At 54.1% G+C, this 25546-nt stretch overlaps 1 protein-coding gene across 32 annotated transcripts in view; it reads right to left on the minus strand.

Moving 5' to 3' along the window:
- The window catches only part of GDPD5 (glycerophosphodiester phosphodiesterase domain containing 5), a 91822-nt gene extending 68222 nt beyond the window's left edge, over positions 1-23600 (minus strand). For 6 of the 32 annotated variants that reach the window (XM_063784347.1, XM_063784332.1, XM_063784337.1 and 3 more), the window contains exon 1: positions 22806-23533. The gene's annotated coding sequence lies outside the window, so the exon portion shown is untranslated. Of the gene's footprint in view, positions 1-4245; positions 4419-22805 lie in introns of those variants that run through there. The other 26 variants (XR_010147615.1, XM_063784315.1, XM_063784312.1 and 23 more) reach the window with 19 other exon arrangements.
- Positions 23601-25546: the final 1946 nt, after the last annotated feature.

Here is a 25546-nt window from a genome sequence, read left to right on the forward strand (position 1 = left end):
AATCACCCTTGGCTTTATCTAGCTACCATTTATATATGATGCCTAGGCATTGTTCTAGGCATTTCCTGTGTTTACTCATCTAACTCTCACAACTGTAGCAGATGGTATTTCCAAAGACATCTGCAGCAATGTCTCCCATCCTACACCCTCTTCTTACAAAGTGATGCTGACACCAGTCCCATGGAGAGAAGTGGCGTCTCTGTCCCAGCACTTGAATCTGAGAAGGCTGGGGAGTAATGGCTGAGGTGACACTACGGCACTTTCAGGGACAGGTCACTGAGTGTGAAGCAGCTTCTGCCTCCTTCACCAGGACACTCCTACTAGAGCCCTGCACCACCGTGTAGACACTGTGATTGCTCTGAGACTGCCTTGCTGTGGGAAGGCTCAAACAAGCCTGCAGAGAGAGAAAAGAAGGCCTGAGACTACGCAAAGAGCGAGAGAAGCTGGGCAAACCTCCAGGTGCCCCAGCTCCTCCCCACTCTAGACGCCACCTGACAGAAACCAAGTGAGACCCTGACCAACAGCCACTGGGCTGAGCCCAAGGCTGAGCTCAACTTAAATTCCTGGCCTACAGAAACTGTGAGATAATGATTGTTCTTTTTCTTTTCTTTTTTTTTTTTTTGAGACTGAGTCTCGCTTTATCGCCCAGGCTGGAGTGCAGTGGGACATCTCAGCTCACTGCAACCTCTGCCTCCCGGGTTCAAGTGATTCTCCTGCCTCAGACTCCTGTGTAGCTGGGATTACAGGTGTGCACCACCATGCCCAGCTAATTTTTGTATTGTTAATAGAGATGGGGTTTCATCATGTTGGCCAGGCTGGTCTCGAACTCCTGACCTCAGGTGATCCGCCTGCCTCGGCCTCCCAAAGTGCTGGGATTACAGGCATGAGCCACCACGCCCAGCCATGATTGTTCCTATATAAAGTCACTAAATTTTGGGGTGATTTGTTATGTGACAACAGTAACTGGAACAAATATAAATTATGAACTATCATTCTCCTCACTTCAGAGAAGGATCTGAGGCAGAGAGGCTAAGCAACTTGTCCAAGGTCATAGAGGTAGTAACTGGCAGAACTGGGATTTGAACCCAGGCAGTTTAGCCTCAGAATCCACACTATTCACTGCTATGCCATACTGACTGCCTGCAAGGTCTGATTGGTCTCCCAGCCCACAGCAGGCCTCAGGGAGTGGTTGCTGAATAAATGAGCGAAGGAAGGAATAGGCAAATGAATGAATGAAAGTGAGCAAAAGCAGAGTGAGCTCCCAGGTGCAAGGCAAGGACCTTAGAGAGCCTGCACCATGCAAATGAGTCTGACGTGAGTCCCCTTGTTGCTGAAGCAGCTCCGCTGTCCACAGCCCTGGGGAAAGTCAGGCGATCAGAGGAGACTAGCAGGTGCCATTGGCCTCCACCCACTACAGATGCTCATCTCTTGAGCCTCCTGAGATGTTCATCTCCCAGCCCCCTGCCTCCCCCAGCCCTGAATGCTGCAGGATTAGACATAGGCCCCTGGGGAGCTGATCCCTCCTAAGGACAAGGCTTGTGGATCTCAGGGACTGCAGGGGGAAGGTCCCCAGGCTGGAGAGCCAAGTTTAATCCTGGCATGGCCATTGACTGGCTGGGTGAACTTGAATGAGTCTCTGCCCCTCTCTGTGCACAGGTGCTCTCCAGCTCCAATATTCTGAGACTCACCACATGCTCAGCTGCCCTCATGGATGGGTGCAGGTGAGCTGTGGGTCCTATAGCCATGGGCAAAAGGGACCTGTCCCTAGAGGGAAAGCGGAAAACGAGAATGAATCCCACCTACTACTCACTGCAAGTCTGCTGTACACCAAGCATTTCAACATGAACAATTTCTACTCCTTGCAGCAATCCCACTGGGCACAGTGGCAGGTGAGGAGGGCCTTAGATTCAGCTAAAGGAGGCTAAAAGCCAGGGTCCAACCCAGGCCCATCCAACTTCAAAACTCCCTACTCTTGTTACAAGAGCCAAGAAGTGGAACAACCCAAGGGTCCATCGACAGGTGAACGGACAGACAGAATGTGGTCTAGCCACACAATGGAGCAGCACTCCGCCTGAACAAAGAAGGGGATCCAACCACATGCTGCAGCATGGATGAACCATGAGGACACTATGCTAAGTGAAATAAGCCAAATATTGTACACTTCCACTTATATATGGTATCTAAAATAGTCAAACTCAGAAACAGAAAGTGGAATGGTGGGTGCCAGGGGCCAGAGAAAGAGGGAGAAATGGGGAGTAGTTGTGTAATAGGTATAGAGTCTCAGTTTTGCAAGATGAAAAAGCTCTGGAGATCTGTTTCACAAGAATGTGAATATAGTTAACATATGGAACTGTATTTAACATGGTTACGATGGTGCATTTTATGTTTGTTAACTTAAATAATACAATTTTTAAAAATACTCTCACTCAGCCAGGCACAGTGGCTCACGCCTGTAATTCCAGCACTTTGGGAGGCCGAGGCAGGCAGATCATGAGGTCAGGAGTTCGAGACCAGCCCGACCAACTTGGTGAAACCCAGTCTCTATTAAAAATACAAAAATTAGCCGGGTGTGCGCATGCCTGTAATCCCAGCTACTCAGGAAGCTGAGGCAGGAGAATTGCTTGAACCCGGGAGGCAGAGGTTGCAGTGAGCCGAGATCGTGCCATTGCACTCCAGCTTGGGTGACAGAGCGAGACTCCGTCTCAGAAAAAAAAACAACAACAACAAAAAACTCTCACTCTTGAGGTAGATAGGGAGATTAGAAAGGGTATTAGCAAGGGGAGTCCAGGAAGGCTTCACAGAAGAGGGGGCATTTGAGCTGGACAGGATTTGGGCAAGCACAGATGGGCCTGGGGCACTACAGATAGAGGCTTGGACCTTTGGCCCCTGCCTCCCTCTCAGGATCCAGCTGCCTCCGCCCCCCAGCCCCACCCCCAGCCCTCCAGATCACCACCTAAAAGCAGTGCCCCAGAGGAGAGCAGGCATTGGCTTGGAAGGAAGAAGGGATTTCCTACTATGTGCTCCCGGGCCCACTCACTGCATGACCTTGGGCCAGTCCTTTTCCTTGTGGGGCCCCTGTTTTCCTGTCTGTACCATCAGAGAATGACCTGCAATTCCTAGGTGTCCTTCCACTTCTCACACTGGGAATAATCTCTGAGTGGGAGGGAGGAGGCACCAGAGACCTGCAGAGAGTGGGGACCAGGACACTCTCTGATCAAAAGACCAGGAATCTGGAGCCACAGCCTCATGATCCTGCCCCAGGCGACCTTTACTCACTTCACAGAAGGGAAATCTGAGACCCATGTGGATTTGGTTTAATTCAAACTTAACCAACATGTGCCTGCACCTACTATATTTGTGATAGGGCCATAATTCCTCCCTCAGTCCAGAACTGTTTCTCCTATTCCATGCTGCCAGAAGTGGAAAAGACTCTAACATAAGGTAAAGCATGAATCATTGCAGTCAGAGAGACAAAATCCTCCATGCCTAGGTTTCTCTCCAAGAATTCTGACTCTTGCCTCTTTCCCCTAGCTCTCAGGAACCCCTAGTTTCTCCCTCAGAAGGAACGGGGCGGGGCAGTCCTTGGTTTCAATATCAGCTCCGCCAAGTACCAGCTGGGCCTCTGTGTCCTCATCTGCATCATGGGGATAAGGACCCTTCCCAGAGCCCCTTGGGAGGGTCAGATATGGCAAGAGCACAAAATGCTGAGCCAAGGGCTTGGCACACAGTAGGCACTCAATAAAAGGTTGCCATCATCCGTTCTCTCCTTTCCAGACAAAGACGTTTTCATCGATCTGTTTGTTCCTCTCAGGGACGCCTTGTTTGTTTGAGCTCTTCCCAGAAGACACTCCCCCCAGGAACACTGGGTGATGCTCCCCAGCCAGCCCCAGGGAGGAGGAAGGAGGAGGGATGAACTTACTCGATAGGAAAAGGAAAATTCATCATCAGGTAAACACAAGAGAGCAACCCCGGGGAAGTCCAGTGGCTGCCCCTCCACCTAGGAGGACCCAGGGTAGCCTCAGATCCCACTTAATAAGCTCCCTAGGGCCTGGCTGGGAGGCCTGATATGATCCGGCTGCTACTTAAATCGCACAAAGCCTTCTATTCTTAGCTGAGCAGAGGCCTGGTTCCATCCCAGCTGTCCATTAGCACTAACCAGCCCCAGGCACACCATCACAGCGGCCAGTCAAGACCACAAGGTAGGGCGGGGGCAGCCCTGTGATCTGACCGAAGTCTGAGACCTACCTGAGGGGGCTACAGATGACTCCCCAGTTGCCAGAGTGTTCACGGAGCCTGCAGAGGGGCTGCCTGGGCTGGATGAAGGTTTGGATTGTGACCCCTAAGGCCACCTCCAAGTCTGGATTTCATATCACCGAGATTCTATGGTTCCATGATCCAGTGCTTCCAAGATTTGGGAACTGAAAGAGTCCACGGTTCTAAGTACCAAGGTTCCAAGATGCCAACAAAGATGGAATGCTGGGCTCTAGAGTGTGCACCCTGCCCCTGCCCCCCTCCCCTTCTCTGTCCAACCCTTAAGAGGCAGAGGATGGCCAGCTCTATCCCAATCCTGGGGTCCCCAGGCAGGGGAGTAGCACAGACAGCATGGTGGACTCGGCACTGAGGTCAGCAACACTTGTTTTACACCACCCCTAATCCACTGGCGCAAGACTCCCTGGGGAACTTCTGGGCACTGCAGGACAAACAGGGAAAGAAAGAGAGGAAGGGCCAAAGCTGCCCTGGGGCCCACCAATGCCAGATGCTGCTGGGCAGGATGTTCAGTGTCTGCTCTGTGCCAGCAGGGCCAGCATACCCCTGTCAGGCGGGCATGGGGAGGCTGGGTGGGCTACCCAAGGTCACAGGCCAGAAAGTGCAGCAGCTGGGCCAAGAACCCCAGGCTGGGCTGGCTTCAGAGATCACTGCTCCCCTCACCCTGCTTTGCTGTAGGCCACAGCTTCCTGGGACCACTTCTTCCAACATCCTCATTTAGAGGGGAAAACTGAGGCCCAGAGGGAGAAAGGGCCTATGATCAAGGTCACATAGAGAATTGGTGGCAGAGCCAGGCAGAATCTTTCCCAGGCTAGGGGGCACTGGCTGCCTCCAAGCCCCACTGGGTCACAGCCACTGAGCCTTCTCTACATTCCTCCTTTCCAGCCCAGACCGGGGTTCTTAAGGCAGGGCTGTCTCCTGTTCCCTTAGTCCCCAACACAGTGGTTGCCCCACGAGGCCATCTGAGTGACAAGCCAAGAATCAGAGGATAGGACAGTGGGTCAATGCTTCACACCCAAGGCTGGCCAGCGGAGCACACACATGGTCTGGAGAGAGCTGACCCTGTCAGATGCTGGGGACACTCACAGGGACACTTGTCAGGAACACTCAGAGGCTAATTAAGCAGCTGTCCCATTAAGGAAAGCAAATCAGGCTCTACACACGCATTGACCATCACAGAGCCTGCCAGTCATCAGGACAGGACACCCAGCCTCAGCTGTCTGAGCCCTTGACCCGCACTCTGGGCCATCATCCCCCAACACCCACCCCCAGCACCCACTATCTATCAGTTGCTTTTTTTTTTTTTTCCACAGTAGGATTTTATAGATTATTTCTCATCGGAAGCTCACAATGAGCCTGAGAATTAGGTACTTGTTCCCTCCATTTTATAGGACAGGGAGGACAACGGACTCGCCCACGTCACCTGGCTAATATGACAGAGTCAGGACTCACACCCAGTGGCTTTACATGGTCCCAGGGGAAAGGTCAACAAATACCTGGGTAATTTTGAAGTCCTTTTGGTGGAGTCACAAGGTACAAAAACGTGTCTAAGCTGCACTGACCATTTTGAGGAAGTTGACAAGAATTTCCTCTCTCCTGTTTACAGAGACCACAGATCAAGTATCTAAAAACATCCAATTTCTTTGCTCTGGCCTAGCATTAGATCTGCCTTGCAAATCGGTGGCCTGCCATGTATCCGGTGCCTTCCTGGGTGTGCCACCCACTGGGTTGATTTGATCTCACACCAGCCTTGTGACGTTGGCCTTATCATCAGCATCTTAAAATGAGGCCAGCTAAGGCTCAGAGAGCCCCAGGCACAAATTCAAGGTTGCACAGGCACACGGATGGAGCCAGGACAGGAAGCCAGGTGTGTTCCTGCTTGGTCTTTTTAAGACAGGGGGAGAGTTGGAGGAGGGGTAAATTGACGTTTGTTCACTGGGATCTTTTAAAAATAATCTGCCTAGGTTTACATCAATATCCCACTATATCTTTCTCCCTGCCTGCCACTCTGCCTCTCCCACTGTGGCCCCCATGCCAATCTAAGCGGAGGGAGGATCTGTGATGCCTCTGGGTGCCAGCCTCACCAGCTGTCTGCCCCTACTCCCCCCACATAGGGCCAGGACCATCTGGAGCTGCTCAGGAACAAGGGCACTGAGAGGGACCCCCAGAATTCCAGGCGAAGGGATTCTGGGCACAACCTAGCCTTGTCCCTCCAGCACCTACCCTGGGCAGGTGGCTTTGGCTCAGCATGCTGTGACAGGCTGCAGGCCTCCCAGAGGGGGTACCTGAGGCCCTGCTGAAATAAAGCAGTGTCCACATTGAAGATCTTGGTCATCCCAACTGACACCTCCTGGCATGAACAGGGAAGTGGAAGGGATGTGGAGTGACTGTCTTTTTCTGCCCCTCAAGCCCTATGCCCACCAGCCACCCAGGGATACAGGACACAGAGAGGCTCCTGTATGTGGGCAGGCCATGTTAGACCCAGACTGTAAACAGGACAGACAAGCTGGGTGTGGGGGGTGTTCCTGACATGTGCTCCCAGCCTTCCTCAGAGGCCAAGACCCCTGGGTTGCAGCCAGGGAAGGGGCGGTATCTGGTCCCTGGGCCCAGCAGATAGGAAGGACAGCACCATCTTTCTTTCTGTTCAAACACAGACAGGGCTGCAGACACACAGTTCTGGCCTGTGTGTGCGACTTGTACATAATTCAGAGGCTCCTATTGCTCTGGCCTGGATAAAATGTACCAGCAGGGGCAGCTTGCACAGAGAACAGTGAGCTGATGCCAGGGAGCACTTCCTGAAAAGAGGTGAGTGGCCCAGAGGCTTGGGGGATTAATATAAATTGGACAAATGAATATTGTTAATGACAAGAACTGTTTACTTGTTTGTGGAGTAAGTCAGTTTATAATCCACGTTCATAAACTTTATCTCGTTGAACCTTCATAAAAGTCCAGTGTGGAAGTTACTATTAACAGACAAGAAGGCGGAGGCTCAGAGGCTGAGTCACTTGCCCATTTTCTTTTTCTTTTTTGAGATGGAGTCTCGCTCTGTTGCCCAGGCTGGAGTGCAGTGGCACGATCTCAGCTCACTGCAATCTCCGCCTCCTGGGTTCAAGCGATTCTCCTGCCTCAGCCTCCCGAGGAGCTGGGATTACAGGCACGCACCACCAAGCCCAGCTAATTTTTGTATTTTTAGTAGAGACAGGGTTTCACCATGTTGGCCAGGCTGGTCTCGAACTCCTGCCCTCAAGTGATCTGCCCGCGTCGGCCTCCCAAAGTGTTGGGATTACAGGCATGAGCTACCACACCTGGCTGCCCATTTTCACATAGATGGAAGCAGAGCTCCCTCCCCATGCTAAGCTGCAGCATGCGCTCAATGCCACTGCCACTCCCAGTCACGGGACACCAAGGAATGTCCTCTGGGCTCAGGGGGCCAACTGCTGAAGGGAGAAAGCACGAGGGGCAAAGTTCCCTGGCAGCGGGAGGGCTGTCCCCCACTCAGGGCACCATGGCCCCAGCCCTGCTGGGGCAACCCAGAGAACCCTGAGGCAGGAGACAGGGAGAGTGGTGAGGCCTTCCCCTGCACAAGCATCCAGAACTCCTGAGAGCTCTTCAGAGTAGGAAGGGAGGTGCCAGGTGACCTCGCCTGACCACAAATGTGAGGAACCCAAGGCCTACAGAGGAAGAGTCCAGCCAGTCCACAAACACCCACTGGGCACCAGCCAGGTGCTGGGGACACTGGGATGAATGTGACCAGCTCTGAAGAGGCTCCTCATCAGGTGAGCACCCACTTGGCTGGAGCTCAGACCCTCAAAATCTGCCCCAGAAACTTCTCCAGCCCCGTCTGACCTCCTTTTCCTCCCTCTGCTCCCACATCCACAGGCTCCTTACAGGGTCCTCATGACACAGTGTCATGTGCTGCCTCCTTTCACCTCTGCTCCAGCTGTTGAAGAATGCCCTTCCCAGCCACCTGGAGCCCATCCACCCCCACTCCCCCATCTCTTCTTCGCAGAGCCTCACTTAAGTGCCCCCCAACCCCAAGCTGAGACTGATGGACCCCAGGAGGAAGCTCGCTCCCTTCTCCCCCTCTCCCCTCCTCCTCCTCCGGGCCTCCCCATGCTCTTGACCTCCCTTGCAACATCTGTGCACTCTGCCCAGGGTAATGGGTCCTGGAATTGCCTCACTCTCTGCCCCTCAGGACCTGGGACTAAGAAGGTACAGCTCTGCTGAATTGAGTAAATGTGTCACCCACCCAAAGCAACGACCCAGAGCAATTAACAGATCACTTCTTCCTTTTAAGGCATGTATTTAAGGCTTGCCTTTCTTTGAAAACCCTCGGAGGAAAGAGACGCAGCACTGTGGAGGAAAAATGAAATGGAAGAGACTTAGATTGTCTTGGCATTTCCAAGTGCTGGCTCTGTTCCTGGCACACAGTAGATGTCTGAGATATGTTCGTTTGGTGGATGAAAGAATAAAAATATCTCCACGGCCACTTGCCCCTGCTGCCTGAAGTTCCACCATTATCACTGAATCTTTTCTGGGGCTGAAGAGTATTCCCTGTGATGCTCTCTCAAAATGTAGTCCTGGGCCAGGAAACTAGCTCTAGCTGGGGGTTTCCTTGCACAAAACAGCAAGGGCAGGGTTTGCCCATGAGATCTTCTCACTGCTTTCTCAAGACGGTGTGTCCAGACCCTGCTCTTTGACCAAGGAGTTGCATGTTCAAATAAGCTTAGGAAAGGCTGGCTGCACACTCTGCCACCCACTGGGGTCCCTAATTCATATTAATACATTAAAGACCCTGAGAAGGCCTGTTTAGATTTATGTGACCTAGCGTTTCCCAAATCTGTATGCTCATGCATCCTTGAATCCATTCCCATGCCACGGGACTAGGGCTCCTCAGGGGACAGTTTGGGAAGTATGGACTAGATAGTGTGCCTGGGTCCAGGTGGGACAAGGTCTGCAGGTTGAAGGGTGTCTGTGGCTGCCACCCAGCCAGGGCCATGCTTCCCTGCACTGACCATTTGACAGAGGCAAAAAGTCCAACCTCAGCCACCACCACCAATAGCTCATGACAGAGACAGATAATGAACATGGCATCAGACAGCTTCCAAACGTAGCACAAAGGAGGGAGAAGGTAACAGCGTGGGCCAGAGACCTGAGTGAGTTCCAACTGTGACTTTGTGCTCACTGCTGGCCATTGGGTGGGGGGACCCCATCCTGCTAAGCTTTGTTTTCATCATCTGCAAAATGGGGATAATGCTATTCTCAGGGCTGTTGTGAAGATGGAGGTAATGCAAGCAGAGGCAGATTATAAACTGTCAAGTCCTGTGCCAGCATTTGCTGTGTGCATCATTATTTTACTGCATACATGGCCAGGAGGGTGTGGTAATGTCTTGATTGATCACAAGCCACTGCAGAGGTCCTCAATCAGGACAGATGGATGGATGGATACATGGATGCATGGAAGAATGGATAGACAGAATCCCCAGTGTGACACAGGCTCACCAATGGCTGACTGGTTGAATAGGTATGAATGAATACATGAACCAATTCTAGTAAGGTCAATTGTTCCATTTCTTAGTCCCCAACTGGTAGAAGCATGAAATTGGGAAGGACACACACACACACACACACACACACACACACACACACACACACACATGAGGGGAGAGGAAAGAGATGCAGCGCTCTGGAGGCAAGTCTGTGGGCAGCAGAATAAAGGAACCGACAGGGTGGGAAGAGCCAGAAACCAGAGTTGAACACATGCAGCAGCCCAGGGTCATCTGGCACAGGGGTCAAGCCGCGTCGGCATTCTCAGCAAGGCAGGCGGGGTTCCTAAGGCCTGTCCCTCAAGCCGTCCATGTTGCCATTGTTCAGAGGAAGAAAGTGATCAATCTCTTTTGCAAAGGTTTCCAACCAAAACTGTTAGAGTTGTTTTTAATGGGATAGAGAGCAGAAAGAAGTCTTTAGAGCTGGGTGTGGTGGCTCACTCCTGTAATCCCAGCTCTTTGGGAGGCCGAGGCAGGTGGATCACCTGAGGTCAGGAGTTCGAGACCAGACTGACCAACATGATGAAACCCTGTCTCTACTAAAAATACAAAATTAGCTGGGCGTGGTGGCGGGCACCTGTAATCCCAGCTATGTGGGAGGCTGAGGCAGGAGAATCACTTGAACCTGGGAGGCAGAGGTTGCAGCCTGGGCAACAAGAGCGAAACTCTGTCTCAAAAAAGAAAGAAAGAAAGAAGTCTTTAGGGCAAGACACAGGCCTTAGCTGCTTCTTCTGGAAAAATGTTTCTTACAGTTTATATGAATTCATCAACACATCTATGCACAGGACATACTGTGTACCAGGCAAGTGCTGTTGGGCACTGGGGACACAATGCCACGTCTAGACAGCATCACACGTGGAAGGTTCTGGATAAATGAGGTATCGGGTCACTTGAGGATGGAGAGGGAGGTTTTATAGAAAAAAATTCACAGACAAGAAGTCTGGAGGACCAATTTAAATCATTACATGACCTCAGACAAGTCACCTTCCTTCTCTCAGCCTCCATCTTCCCTTCTATAAAGTGGGTCTGATAAAAATCATGAAAACTATTACATGGCACCAGACACTGACCCAGCAGTTACAGATGTTCTCTTAAGGCACACAGCCAGCAAGGCAGGTGTTGCTAACAATTTGTTGTGGAGTAAATTGTCCCTTTCACAGATGAGCAAACTGAGACTTGGCTGGTTACCAACTTGCCTGAGGTCAGAGAGTCGGTGGGAGTCAGGGTGTAAGCTCCGGTGTGTCTGATTCCAGAGCCCACACTCTCCTGCCCTCCCAAACAAGTCCCACACTTCCTCCTCACAGACTGCTGTGAGGATGCAATGACATCACAGATATCAGAGCGCTTCGTAAAGTTAAACTGTCATGTGTCCAAAGTCAACAAAAAGTCAGTCTTGACTCTCCGTGAAACTAAACACTGAAGTTTACAGGGGCACTCAGAACTAGTCACAGCCTAGAACTCCTGGGTTCCTCGCTCTCAACCTCTGGCATTCCTCGGCTAACTTCCTCCCAGGGAAAGGGACCCAGCAATCCCAGGAGCCCCAGATGACCCCTCAAGGCCCACAGAGCAGGGTTCCCCTGGCACCCATAGGGCCTCCTCCTAGACCAGGAGACCACCTGGCTAGTAGCCTCCTGACTCTCCTGTGCTCCACTCCTGCTGAGGACCTAGAGGGCACGGCCTGGCCCAGGTGCCATGGGAGCTGCCGCAGGGACCCTCACCACTTCCCACCGACAGGCTGTGGGACCTCAAGCCACTCACCTCACCTGTCTGAGCCCGAGGTTTCTCACCTGCAAAATGAGGGATGAAAGCGGATCTCATGTGGGAAAGGAGCCACTCCAAGGAGAGACTCAAACACGACTGCCCTTGAGCTGGGTGAGTTCAGCTGAGTGGGTAGGAAGGGGAGCACCAGGCTCTGTTTTGAGGAGGGAGGCAAAACCCTACCTACCAGGAATCACCCATCTAACCTTGAATTCTCGGCCTGCCCTTGGCAGTCCTGGTCTGAGAGATGGACTCAGCTGCTACCACTGCCAGCCACCAGCAGAACCCTATCTGCTGTCTTCCCAGGTTGGCTAGGGTCCCAGAGGGGGAGAAGCAGGAGAAGGGTCTTCAGTCAGAACTACATATGTCTTCACTGGAGGGACCTGGGCCCTAGAGCACAGACATCCTTGCAGGCCCACGGTGGCCCGAAATGGTTGCTAACTGGCCTTGGGCCACACAGTGAGACAGAGGTGCCAGGACCCAGGCCTTTAGGCCCAGCCCAGGGCTCTCCGCACTGGTCCAAAGTCACCCCTTTTGGAGCATGGATTAAGCACAGAGAGGAAGAACAGTGTGAAGAGTTAGGATGATGCACCCCCTACCCTGCCATGGTCAAGAGGCTCTGGCCATTGATGGTTGAACCCCCAAGCTCCAAGGTGAAAATCAACACCTGGTCACCCAGTTCTCTGCTTCACTCACTGCAGGCACTGACAGGGCACATCTGGACAGAGGAGGGGCTCAGTCTGCCTCTGCAGAGTCCCCAGCAAGAGGAAGAAGGCTCCAATTGCAGCAGAGTGGACTTCAATTAGTCTCAAGAAAGAACTTCCTGCAGAGGCATTAAGCATGAACAGCACACAGAGAAGGGGGGCATGATGAGGGCAACTGTAGCATCTCCTCTGAAATACAGGATGCTGTCTCATTCATTATGTCATTTTACTTTCAAACCAGCCTGGAAGGTAAGTGTTGCTGCTCTAATTTTATAGGTGAGCAACTGAGGCTCAGAGAGGCTAAGTGACTTGCCCATGTCTTCTAAGTTCCACTCAAGAGAGGCAGAGCCAGGATTCAAAGACAGAATTCTGACTCCGAGGCCCACATACCTCCCCTCTCAGGAAGTCTCTGAGGATCCAGGTGTTACCACACCTGCCATGGGCATCTCACTGTGTCACCTCAGATGCCTAGGTGTGAGCTGGTGGAGATGCCAGGGGCATTCCTTTCAGGAAGGAGAGGGAGTGCTCGCTGGCAGCCAGCTGTAAAGGGCTCTGTGTCCTAGACCTGCCAGCTGTGCCCCTGCAGACAACACCCCGTGGGGGCCTCCCACATGGTTTCCATGCAAAGTGTCATATCTTCTGTCCTTTCCCTGACCATGTCTCCTCTTGGGCAAGGCTCAGTCTCTGGCACCATTATGCTTCCTGCTCCCTGCCTGGCAAGAACCACACCCCCCACCTAACTCCACACCCAGACTCCCCATTACAGGGCCTGGCAGCATTTGGTGGCACTTGCTGCACGGCCTATCCCAGGCCTGCCCAGCCCCACACTCCTCTTACCTGACATTCATAGGCTCCTGGGAGACCCTCTGAACTCAGAGTGGCATGGCTCATAACACCCTGGACATGAGGAACATGTTCTGGGTCCAGGGCTATCCCCAGAACTGTGGCAATGACTGCCCAGCTCTAAGGAAGGTGTGTGAAGTGGCCACATCATGGCCAGCTCTGGGATGGGCAAGTTGCAGCAGGGCTGGGGCCGCTGCTCTGTGCACCTGAACTCGCCTGACACTAGCCTACCTGTGACTTCTGCTCCACTCCAGAGGTTCCCCTGTCCCTGGCAGGGTCACCCCAGAAGCCATCTATAGCTTGCTTTGGTGGAGGAGGCAGAGAGGGAGAGATGGGTACCTCTAAAACTCCTCTCGCCGAGGTGTCTGAGGCAGCTCGGCTGCTGATTCATCTTTGGGGTGAGGGCTGAGAGCCCCTTCATTAAGGGGTATGGTAAAAACAGATGATCTTTAAACTGTGTCCTAAGGACAGTGTATTCAGTGGACTCCCAGGCTTTCGATGGACAGAGTGAGGAAGTGTCTTTGGTTTGCTTCTCCAGAGCCACTCTCTACCTTGTTTGGGGCCCTGGGAACTGACCTCTGTGGAATGTAATGGGCTCCATGCTGCTGGCTTCCAGAGAGGTACACCAAACAGGAAGCACAAATGGGGGACTGAAGGGAAGAGGAAAGCTAGTTGAAGTTTATCCCCTGTGAGGTCTCCTGGGTTGACTGGGTCCCTGTACTGATGGCCCACAGCCCCTATCCCTATAGCTGCCCACTTCCCTTGCTCCTTCAGCCCTGAGTGGTAACTGCTCCCAGCCACTGCTAGTCCCTCGGTGCTGCACTATCCCGTGTTGATTTGTCACACGCCTAATGCCTGAGCCAGTCACTCTGGGTTGATGCACCCTCTCTGGCTGTGCCCAGGCAAGGAGACCAAGCACTGCCACTGATGGCCCCTTTTGTAGTCTTCCTCTGTCCAGTCCTCAGAGCCTCCTCTGGTCTTAAAGAAGAGCAGTTTGAAGGGATGCCCATGATTACATGTGCAGGCCTCCTCTGTCCTCTGTCTCAGCCTGGGCCTGGTGGGGCAAGGGGAGCAGACTGGGAGACAGGGAACGTGGACCAGCCAGTGAAGGAAGGGGCAGGAGGCAGGGGTCAGCTCCCCAGCGAGTGCATGCACCAACAGCTCTTGAGTGCTTAGTTTACGGTAGGCACTGTGCTCCACATACCAATAATTTTATTTGCTTCTCAGGTAATCCCAGGAAGTCCTTCCTACAAATGCATTTTATAGGAGAAACAACTCGTGCTCAAAGAGATAAAATAATTCTTCCAGGGTCATCCTGCCAGTAAGTGACAAAGCCAGGATCAACGTAAGTTTTCTGTCTTCTGTATGGTAGACACGTTGGACAGTGATACCTGGACTTGAGCAAGCCCTGAGAATGACCTTGTATGGCAGACGCACCTCAATGCAGTTTGGTTCTAAGCTAAGGAATCTGGGAGTAGCCAACCCGGAGATCCATTCCTTATCTATGAGGAACATCTGAGCTCTTGGCCCATCCTATGGAACTTGCGGGCCAAACAGAGGATTGAGGTCTGTGGTTTGGGGTAAATGGAGGTTGCTAGGTGGAAGTTGTTGGGGGAGGTGCTAAGTGAAAATGCTATAGAAATTGCACGCTTTTAGGCCGGGGGGCGGTAGCTCACAGCTATAATCCCAGCACTTTGGGAGGCTGAGGCAGGCGGATCACCTGAAGTCAGGAGTTTGAGACCAGCCTAACCAACATAGTGAAACTCCATCTCTACTAAAAATACAAAATTAGTTGCGTGTGGTGGCACTTGCCTGTAATCCCAGCTACTTGGGAGGCTGAGGCAGGAGAATCGCTTGAACCTGGGAGGCGGAGGCTGCAGTGAGTGAAGATCGCGCCATTGCACTCCAGCCTGGGCAATAAGAGCGAAACTCTGTCTCAAAAAAAAACCAAAACCAAAACCAAAAACAAAAAAAACTGCACACTTCCTGCGAGTGGTTGTGGTTCTTCGGTCCAGCCAGCAGCCACTGGACTCTCTCCCCTGTGTGTGACCCCGTAGTAAAACCCCATGGCTCATTCGCTGGCTCTGGGTCTCCTCCTTGGCCTCTTGAGCCTGGTGCCATCCTCACTGGCACTGATAGGGGTTTGGCTCAACACCTAGTAACTACCTTGAAATAATTTTAGTGAACTGGCTCACAATCACAGCAGAGTTGGATGACTTAAGTGGGGTCAATTATCGGTGAGGATTTGCACAAGGCCTCCAATGTTCCCTGGACACCCTCCCCCAGATTTTAAAAAAAAAATCCTCTGACATTCTTCAGTTCTCCCAGGTGGGACAGGGGCCCCAAGCAGGTGGTGCAGTTGGGTGTCCGGGTTGGAAAAACAAGCAGATTCAGACAAGGCTTCATTGTTAAGGAGAGTCTGACACTTTGACCATTAAAGCAAAACTGAGCAAAACAAAATGCTTACTGCCTTGTCTTATCTCTTAGAGAGAAAGGGGACAGTGGGAAGGGCCCCCGGGCTGGGTGTTGATCCCACCCTAACCAGCGCCAGTCTCAGAGACCTGGCCTCAGGTGGCTGGGGCAGGGAGTTCAGGGTCTCAGTCCAGCCCGGCGTCAGGTATGGGGTGGGTGCTTGCCATGTGTGGCCTCGTCTGGCCTCTGTGGCCCTTTCAGAGAGATCGTTATTGTCATTTTTCAGATGAGGAAACCGAGGCTCCGAGAAGACACGCAGGGAGCAGCTGCATGCTGGAACCCAGGTTAACTGGATTACCAAGTCTTCCCACTCCCCTCATCTCTCCAGGCAGGAAGGTCCTAGGGGGAGGAAGCAGCCTCGGAAGGAATGAGCTCCTTGTCCTGGGGATGTGCAAGTATTGTCTTGGGACACTGTGGGAGGTAGGCTGCAGAGGGCAGCCAGGTGGCTCTCAAACTGAAATCACCGGGGGAGCTTCATCAACTACTGATGCCTGGGTCATGCCCCAGAGATTGTGGGGCCTGCAGGACTTTTAAAAGTTTCCCAGATGATTCTAATGTGAAACAAAGTTTGAAAGCCATGGGCTTGGATGCCCACTGCTGCCCTTCCCACCTCTGAAACTCCCCTGCCACACGCCTTTCTAAGGAAAGAAGGGATTTATTACCCTGACCCCATTTTACAAAATGGGCAGAAGCCAAGCAAAATATAAAGGTGTCCTCAAGGCTCCACAGCCAGCAACAAATCGAGGCAGCATGAGGGGTCCCCTGATTTCAGACTGCCCCTGGGGTGAGCTTCTTTAAGACACTTGGGGGTTCCAGCTCCCTTGTCAGTGGGAGAGAAGTTTCTCTTTGAGCCTCCTGGGTGAGAGAGTGAGACACATTCTTCGTGGCATTTTTTTTAAAGAGTCCACTCGTTCAAAAGCTAAACAGCTGCAGGATTAACGCTGGAAGACCCCCTCTGCTTGCTGGCGTGCCTTGGGAGCAAGAAGATAAAAGAACTCAAAGCAGGCCTGTTTATCCTTTTCTGTAGGAGATTTGGTCACAAGCCTGGGAAGAGCTGGGCCTGTCAGACCAGCAGCCCACACTTCCTCCCCACCTGCCTTTCCGCCTTCCTCATGCCCTGAAAGCAGAATGTCACAGATGGAGAGATGGTGTGGGTTGGTGGGAAGTGAGAGGCCTGTGGAGTCCACTGGTCCTGGGGTCCGCCCAAGCTCTCCCCCTTGCCAGCTACCTTTGGAGAGGAGCTACTCCTCTCTCAGCTCATTCAGTGCTGATTTCACAGAGGTCCAAAGTCAGCAACATGGGCACCACCTCCAGGAAGCCTTCCCTGACTCCCCTCCCCACCCAGCGCCGGGCAACCCCAGGCCCCTGGCCTTCCCTGTCACATTCTGTGTTGTCACTGCTTCTGTGTCCTCCCAACCCTACCAGGCTGTTCATTCATTCATTCCACAGAGCAGCTGCCCTTTGCCTGGGATTCATTCCAAACGCCTTTCCTGAGCACCTGTTTTCTCTAAGATCCTCTGTGAGGTGCTGGAGATACAGATCATAACAGCTAACCTGCACTGAGTGCTCATTATGTGCTGGGCATTTTTTTGAGTGCTTTACATGTATAATTCATTTCACCCTCACAACTCTATGATGAAGATGCTGTAATTATCCCCATTTTACATATGGGGAAACTAAAGCCCAAAGAGGTTAAATCACTTGCCCAAGTCATTTAGCCCTACCCTGTGCCACCAGCCACAGATACTGATGGGACCGGCCCCTGCCTCAGGAGCCTGCTTCTCACAATTTGGAAGTTTTGCATCTGTGTGTTTCCTTGTCTAATGCTGTTTCCCCCACAGACCAGAATCTCCAACCATGTTACATTTCGGTTGGATGTGTGTGTGAGCAGCACCAAATAAATGCTGCTTCCCTTTAAGGAAGAACTCACACTCTCTGCCCAGCATCTGCTAGCTGGACGCCAGACGGCTTCTCCCACCTGGGTCATTTCTTCTGCGTAGGCCTGAGAAGAAAACCCAAGTCCCCAGATATCCCAGTCCTGCTCCCTCCCCTGAACCTAGCTCGGGACCCTTCCAGGCCAACAGCACCTGCTTACACACCACTGTTCACAGGGAAGGTGGTGGGAACTGTGAATCTGCAAACCCCAGCTAAGTCCCCCTAAGGGAAGGCCTCCCTGCCACCTGGCACGCCCTCCCTCCAGCCATCACTCACTGGACTCTTCCATCAGCTTCTTACTGAGTTGCTCGTTCACGAAGCCATCGAGGGGATGGGCAAGAAGACTCATGCTGATGGAGGATCCACCTGTGTGCCAGGCCTGGACAGGCACCCCACTTCCTTCATCTCATTTAATAACAGTTATTATCAGCCCCAATGTACAGGGAAAAAACAGAGGTGCAAAAGTTGAGCAAGTTGTCCATGGGGCAGCTTGCACTGCCTCCCCTGGCCCGGAGGGTGTGGCTCTGTGCCAGGCACACTGCTAGGCACTCAGAGGGAGGGGAGGATTCGGTGGGGGCACATAGAATCTAGTTTTGACAAGCCAGCAAGGGAAGCAGACCAAGCAGAACCCCAATCCACAGACCACAGTCAGTGTGCAGAGGGCCGTGAATCAGCAGCAGAGGAGGCTTGGATCCCACCTGCATGGGAGGAGTCCTGGAAGCTTATAGCAGGCAGCATCTTTGGACCTAATTGAACTCCTTACTGCTCTTTCCCATGGTCACAGCAGGAGAAAGGGTAAGCCTTGGCCTACAAAGCTCTGGTGCCCAGTGTGTGTTTGCCACCACCCCAAAGGGGGCAAAGGGAGGAGAAGCTGGCTGCCCTGCCAGTGACCCCGCTGTGGCCCGGCCAGCCTGCCTCCAGTCCCGCCAACTTGGCCTGGCCTGGCCCAGCCAGTTCCCAATCACAGGGTCTCCCCTGCCAGCTAATGACCATGCTGCCTGCAGCTCAGGCCACCACCCTCCTTTGGGCGAGGCAGCTACCCGCACAGCCTGCTGGCCCAGACAGTGGCCAGGCCAAAAATCACAGCTGCCCGTCATACCACATCCTCTGGCTCTGGTGCTGTGGTCTCCTCCTCCTCCTTCCAGGGTCACGAAAGACGATGTAGAAAGCTGGAGCTACAGGGGAGCTCAGAACCCACGCTGCTCCCCATAGACATGGACACACGGGACCCCAGAGAGGGGCCGACTCACCCCAGGTCACACAGACAACTAGCCAGCCTGTGCACGGCCTAGGGCCCAGGTCCTTCCTGGGCCCCATGCTCAGTCCAACACTGCCCTTCCTTAGCCTTGAGAAAAAACCTTGTCCAGGCTTTTTACACACAAAGTATGCTTTCGAGGTACTTGGGTGGAGGTGAGGAGACAGGACATCTTCTAAGCACAGATTTACAATTCAAACAGATGCAGCTTGGCTCCCTGCTCCCTACCTTTGAGCTGTGTGACCTCGGGGAAGATCAGGTACCTCTCTGAGCCCCAGTTTCTAGGGGATAACAGTAGCTACCTCAGGGAGTTTGTGTGAACAAGAGTGTCTATAAAACATTTAGCACACTGTCTGGCTCATAGTAAGTACTCAAGATATCAGCTGTTGTTGATATCATCACTGTAGTATTGTGTGGATACATTTTACAAACTGCAAAATGTTATGGATAGTAGGTATTATTTTTTACTATTACTGCTGAATGTTAAAGATTCAGAGGGGGCATGACCAGAGGGTTGGGTAATCCAGGAATGTTTCTGAGGGAATTTATGACCTGAGTCAGGTCTTGACAGGTGGGGAGGTAAGTGGAGAAGAGGCAGGGATGGCGGTTCTGATGGGAGGAACCACAAACAAAGGGGCTGCGATGGGGCCACATGTGGTGTGTTTAGGAGACAGTGCAGAGCAATGAGCCAGAAGGCCGGGCAGAGGCTAAGGTGACCAAGGACCTGAATGCCATAACTAGGGCCTGGTCTTCATCTTACAGGCCGTAAGGAGCCACAGAGGCTTCTAAATGGGGGCTCCATTAAGCTTTCTGAAATGTGAGTTCTGTCTAACATTCAAGGCCCTCTCCTATATGGGCATTCACCCCTCACTAACCCCACCAAGCCAGCCTCCTCGCCCCAAGTTCTCCCTACCTCTCGGCTTACCACACTATCCCACCTGCCCCGCCACTAGCCCACTAGCTCACACTCATGATGAGGCACCCCCCTGTTGAGTGCCTATAGTGCCGTGTGTTTCACACATGGGACCTCAAGATCATCCGTAACAGCCTTGAGAAGTGGATATCACAACCGTCATTTCACAAAGGGGGAAATGGAGGCCTGGTGGGATCATGTGTCTTGCCCATGCTCTCAGTGAGACAGTGGCACAGCCAGGATTCCTTCTTGGAGGGATGTCAGGACCCCCCGTCTTTGCAGCAAGTTGCCTCTAGCTCCTGCCCAGACAGCCACCTCCCTGACAAAGCCTTCCTGGTTACTCCAGTCCTCAAGGGCCTCCCCTCCACCCCTTTCTGCCCTGTACCCTCCCCCTTACTCCTCCCCCTCACCACCTCTCTGGAATCAGAGGCCCACTTGATCCTAGCTCAGCTAGCTTGGTTCCCAGTGTTGCCTGTGGGACCATCTGGCCCCCAACAGAAGAGACAGGACATCATCAACCCCAGCTCTCTCCTGTTGGGGGCCAGATGACACTTTCTCCCTGTCCTATCCTGCCTGCCCCCCCATATCCAAGACTGCTAACAGCACAGACAGGAGCCCCCACCTCCTCTGGTAGGGTTCAGAAGCTCACTGAACATAGAGCTATTTCCCTGAGCCTGCCCCCAGCTGAGGGGAGTATTAATTATTCACTGCACCTTGGTGCCTAGGGAGGTCAGACAATGGGCCCGAGGGAATGGACACCAGCTCCAGGCACCACAGCCCTGCCAGCAGGAAGCCAAGGGAGGGGGTAAGAATCCAGAGCCCCTTGCCGGTGTCCCCAAGCAGACTGATTCTAGAGGCTATGAGACTAGGGGAGTGTGACCCACAGAGCAGCCTGAGCTGAGCAAATTCAGGTCTCTGAGCCTGCCCTGCAACCATATCCTGCGTTCTAATCGAAGACAAGTCTGAGAATTTCCCCAGACTTCCTGGTCAAACTTCAAGCTTCCTTTTCTTCATAGGGATGGAAACGGATATTTGGCCAGGCACTGCATCTTTGTAGCTCATTTAATCCTCACAACAACCTGCTAAAGGAGGTATTCTAATTTTATAGGCTCAGAGGGATGAAGTGATTTGCTCAGTGCCACTCAGCTAGTGGGAGGCACAGTAGACTCACGCCCACCTGGTCTGTCTGATTTACCACTATCTGGGATTCACCAGTTACTGTGGCTCGAGGCTGCCGCTTAGCCCGTCTGGGTAACTTCCAGGGCACCTGGTATGCAGCTGGCACTCAAACAGTTCTACAAGCAAACTCAAAGGCCCTGGGGAAGTGGTTTTACCTCTCTGAGCTTCAGTTGCCCACACAAGACTGGGCCATTAATAACCACCCCAGTCTTGGCAAGTACAACATGCCCCTTAGCACTTGACAGCCAGATGTGATGGCCCCACTAACTGAGCAGGTAACACACAGCCTGCCATAACCTATTTTAAGTTGGCACTTGGAACCATGGATGCATCAAGAGGTCCCAAGTGACTCTGCAACCCTCCTCTGCTTCACTCTAGGTTCCAGGCTCTCTCCACGTCATGAAAGGAGATCACAGGTGTGAAATTATTTCATCAAAGAGCTTTGTTTAGACATAGAGATTATTGCGAGGATTTGAATCCCCAGACAGAGGTCTGGGGTAGAGGGAATCCCAAGCCCCTCAGTCACCTTGTCTTTTGGGTTCCCCTAACCCTTCCACCCCCAGGGATTGAGCTTCAGACTTCCACAGACCTCTCACCACGCTCCTCCACCTTCCAGGGGCTTTCCAAGGTGGTTTCCCCTTGACTCCAGGGAGTTGGGCATATCTAGGGTTAACTAGGCCTAGCCAAGGCCACAGGGCCCAGACCAAGGCCATATCCCCTCCCCGTCCCCACACAGAACAAGAGCCCACAGAGTCCATGCCAAGGGCTCTTTCACAACACCCCTCTCCCTACATGCCTTGGGGGCAGCAGAAGCATCCCCTGCCTGGGAATAAAGACACCTGGGACTGTGCCCCAGCCCTGGGAGCCCCCAGCCTTGAGACCTTGAGCAGGTCCCTTCCTTCCTGGGCAGAGGTGTCCTGCAGGTTCCCCTGCCCAGAAGAAAATGAGGTTGGACTTTCCATTTGGGCCAAAGGCAATGCGGTTGCAGGCATTCCTCGGGGCCCCAGCACCAACCACACTAATTCTCACCACAGCCTCATACATGGTCGCCCAGATCTCACATCAGCGATAGGGAAAGCCCCAGCCACCTATCCAGAAGATCCTAACTGGGGAGGAGTGTGCATACCTTGAAGGATGCTCAGGAAGGTTTTCTCAAGTCTACTTCTGGCTCAAGGACTCACTGGCTTTAGGACCGGACAACTGGCACTCCCTTCGGGTGGGCCTCAGTGTCCCCATTAGTAATGTGAGGGAGGTGAGTCACGTGAGCCACATCTCCAGCCACCCCAGAGGGGCCACATCTCCAGCTCTGACAGACCCTTACTTGGGGATCTCTGCAGTGAATTCACCAACAGATAAGCACGTCTCAGGACCTCCAGAGTGTCTTAGAGACCCTGGAGTCTGACACACAAGGGCCAGGAGCTGCTGCTCTCACATCCTGGGCCCACAGGGAGAGAAGCTTTGGAACTGGGAAGCTTCCCACCTCTACCCTCAACTCTGAGTCACCTTTCCTCGCGGGTGACATGGCCAGGGAGCGGGAGGCAAGAAGAAGCCACTTCCTCAGCTTTAGCATCAGCGCTCAAGTGCTCTGCCTCTTCCCCCTCTATCCTCTCCCGCTACCCCAGTCTCCTCCCCGCAGTGAAAGGAGGTCACTCAGCCCCGTTAAGCCTCAGTTTCTCCATCTGCAAGCGCCGATAATAATACACAACACCTATTTCAGGAGTAGCAGTGAGGCTTAGGCGGGGCGGGGCAGGGCGCGGACCCGCACACAATGGGCGCTCAATAAGTACGCGTTTTCTTTCTTTCCCCTCCCCTTCCCGCGCCCCCTCCCAGCCAGTTCCAGCCTCTGCTTGTTTCCCCTGACACTCCCTCCGCTGGCCCCCGCGCTGCCGCGATGGGGTCGGGGACCGCTCCTGCCCCGCATCCGGGGCTCTCACCTGCAGCCTTGGCTCTCGCGGGCCGCCGGGACAGAAGGGGACCCCTGTGTTATCTTCGGGGCAGGCGCTGAACCCCTCGCCTGAGGCGGGACGAAGGTGACAGCCTGGGCTCGCGGCACCAGCCCGGCGGTTCGGTCCGACTGTCCTGCCCGCCTAGGACCCCTCACGGAGCGCACGACCCGGCCAGGGCTTCCCGGGCGCTCGCGCTGTTCCAAGCTGTTCCAACTGAAGGTTGGGGTCTCGTAAAGCCAGAGGCTGGGGGCGTCCGGGGTCCCGTGCACGGGAGGCGAGGGCCTGGGGCCACACTGCGCTAGCCCTGGAGCTGGGGTTCCGACCCTCACTGACGGAAAGGCGCGGAGCGACCCTGCAACCACGGACCGGTACGGCGGCGTTAGGAGCGTCCCGTCCCGGCGCAGCGGGTCAGGGCCGGGGCTCCGCGTGTCCCGGCCGCACGCCCCGAACCGCGGGGCTGGGACGGGCAGGGCAGGGCAGGCGCCGGCGGGGAGGCGCGGCGGCCGGAGCCCCGCGGGGAAGTCTTTCCAGGTCCCGACTCGGCTAGCTCTGCAAAACGGGGCGGACCTCGGCGCGGCGGCCGACTCCCGAGCTCCTGGCCGCGGCTCCACTTCCTCCTCTTCCCCCGCTCGCTCGCCGCTCGCTCAGCGCCGAGCCGCTGCCACCTCCGCTGTCATCCCCGCCACCCACCCCCACCGGAGCCGCAGCCCGAGCTCAGCCGAGGCAGCGCCGCCCAGCGGCCCAGCGCCAGCCAGCGCGGCCCCGCCCGGACGGGGCGGAGTCAGCAGAGACCCCGCCCCCGGCCGGCTGCGGGCAGGGGCGGGGCGCGCGCCCTCTCCCCTTCCCGGGCCTCGCGCGTGGGGCCGCAGGAGCCAATCCGAGGGTGGGAGCGGAGCGGCGCCCTGCGGAAAGCGGATTCTACCTCGGAGAGGGCGGGGCGGACAATGGAGAGGTGCGGCTGCAGGAGGACAATGGCGGGGCTGGGGGTTCGGAACGGGCCGAATCGGGGAGGGGGTTGGCCTCGGGACCCGGATGGAGGGAGAGGCGAGAGGGCTGGCTTGCCTGGGACGGGGGCATGGGGACTGCTGTGCGGGGATTGCGGGGGTCACGGGGAAGGAGCAGGGGCCAGTGTAGGAAAAGAAGCCGGGGCGAGGCAAGGTGGAGGATATCCGGGGTCAGGGGTCCCAGGGACGCTGGAGCGAGCCCTCCTGAGTGGTGGGATGCCACCGACACCTTGCTTCTCCCTAGCTTCTAGTGCTCGGCGCTCAGAGGTGAGAGTTGGGCTGGGAAGTGTTCAGATTTCAGGAAACGGTGAAAAATAAGTTTTTGGAAATGAGCGAATTTGTCTTCCACAAGCCTCCCTTCCCTGCGCCCATCCCCGAGGAGGAGCGTCGTGGTCAATTTTAAAAATATGAACTCAAGAGCAGAGTTGTGTGAGGACACACACTTCGAATCGTGATGCATCTGCAGTCCGCTCCCGCCCCTTCCCACCCCGCGCATTGGGTGCAGGAGCCGTCTTTATTTTCTATTTCATTTTATTTTGAGACAGGGTCCCGCTCTGTGGCCCAGGCTGGAGTGCAGTGGCACTATCACGGCTCACTGCAGCCTCGAACTTCCAGGCTAAAGAGATCCTCCCACCTGTGCCTCCGGAGTAGCTGTGACTGCAGGCGTGCACCACCACGTCTGGCTAATTTTTAAATTTTTTGTAGAGACAGGGTCTCACTATGTTTTCCAGGCTGGTCTCGATCTCCCGGGTTCCAGCGATCCTCCTCCCTCGACCTCCCAAAGTGCTGAGATTATAGGTGTGAGCCCTGTGCTTGGCCAAGGAGCCGTCTTCAGTGTGTGCACAGGGCCAGGCGCAGAGAAGGTGTTGGAGGGAACTGATGTATGAATGAAAGTTGAATGTGTGCCGCGGGGGAGTGGGGTAGGGACCATGTGAAAGCCGCTAACTGGCCTGGGGAGCTAAGGGATGTTGGTGGCACAGTACAGTCTCTTTGTAAACCTCACACCAACCTTATGTTGTGATAGGTACCCCTTTCACAGATGAGGACTCAGCACAGAGAGGCTAAGTGACGTTCCCGAGACCACACAGCTGGCACAGAGTTGTATCCACCCATGACTATCAAATTCTAGGGTAAAGCTGTGTGGCTTTAACAGGTTACTCTCCCTCTCTGAGCCTCTGTTTCCTCATCTATAAAAGAAGAATAAAGGTGCTACCTGGCAGGGAACCAGGTGAGGGACTGGGCAGGCAGCAGGCTTCAGAGGGTGAAGCATGGGCATTCCCTGCAAAAGAAATGGCATCAGACTATGGCTGAGAGACTGGTTGGAAGAACAAAGAAGAGGGTGAGCTGGAGGCTGAAGTTCAGGCTGCGGACTTGAGGGTGCCCTCTCTTCTTCAGGCCCAGGGGTTGGGAGTAGGCAAGTTGGGCCCAGGAAGTTGGGACTGGTCTCTGGAGCCTGAGGGCTGGGAGAAGGCAGTTTTGCCTTTACTTGTTGAACTTGACGCTAAGAAACCTTGTGGCCCTTCCCTCTGTCCAGAGCCCTCTCTGGCTCCCGGTTGCCAGCATGACCAAGCCCTACATCCCTAGCCTGGCGTTCCAGCCCCTTTGTTATTGCTCTCTGCCTGCTGACTCCACCAGCCTCATCTCCCCATTGCTTACTTCCCTCTCTACTTGCGCCAACTTCTCTCAGCTCCATCAGCAAGCAGGATGCATTCTGTCTCCATGCAG

This window comes from Pan troglodytes, chromosome 9 (assembly GCF_028858775.2).
Source record: "Pan troglodytes isolate AG18354 chromosome 9, NHGRI_mPanTro3-v2.0_pri, whole genome shotgun sequence".
Lineage (NCBI taxonomy): Eukaryota > Metazoa > Chordata > Mammalia > Primates > Hominidae > Pan > Pan troglodytes.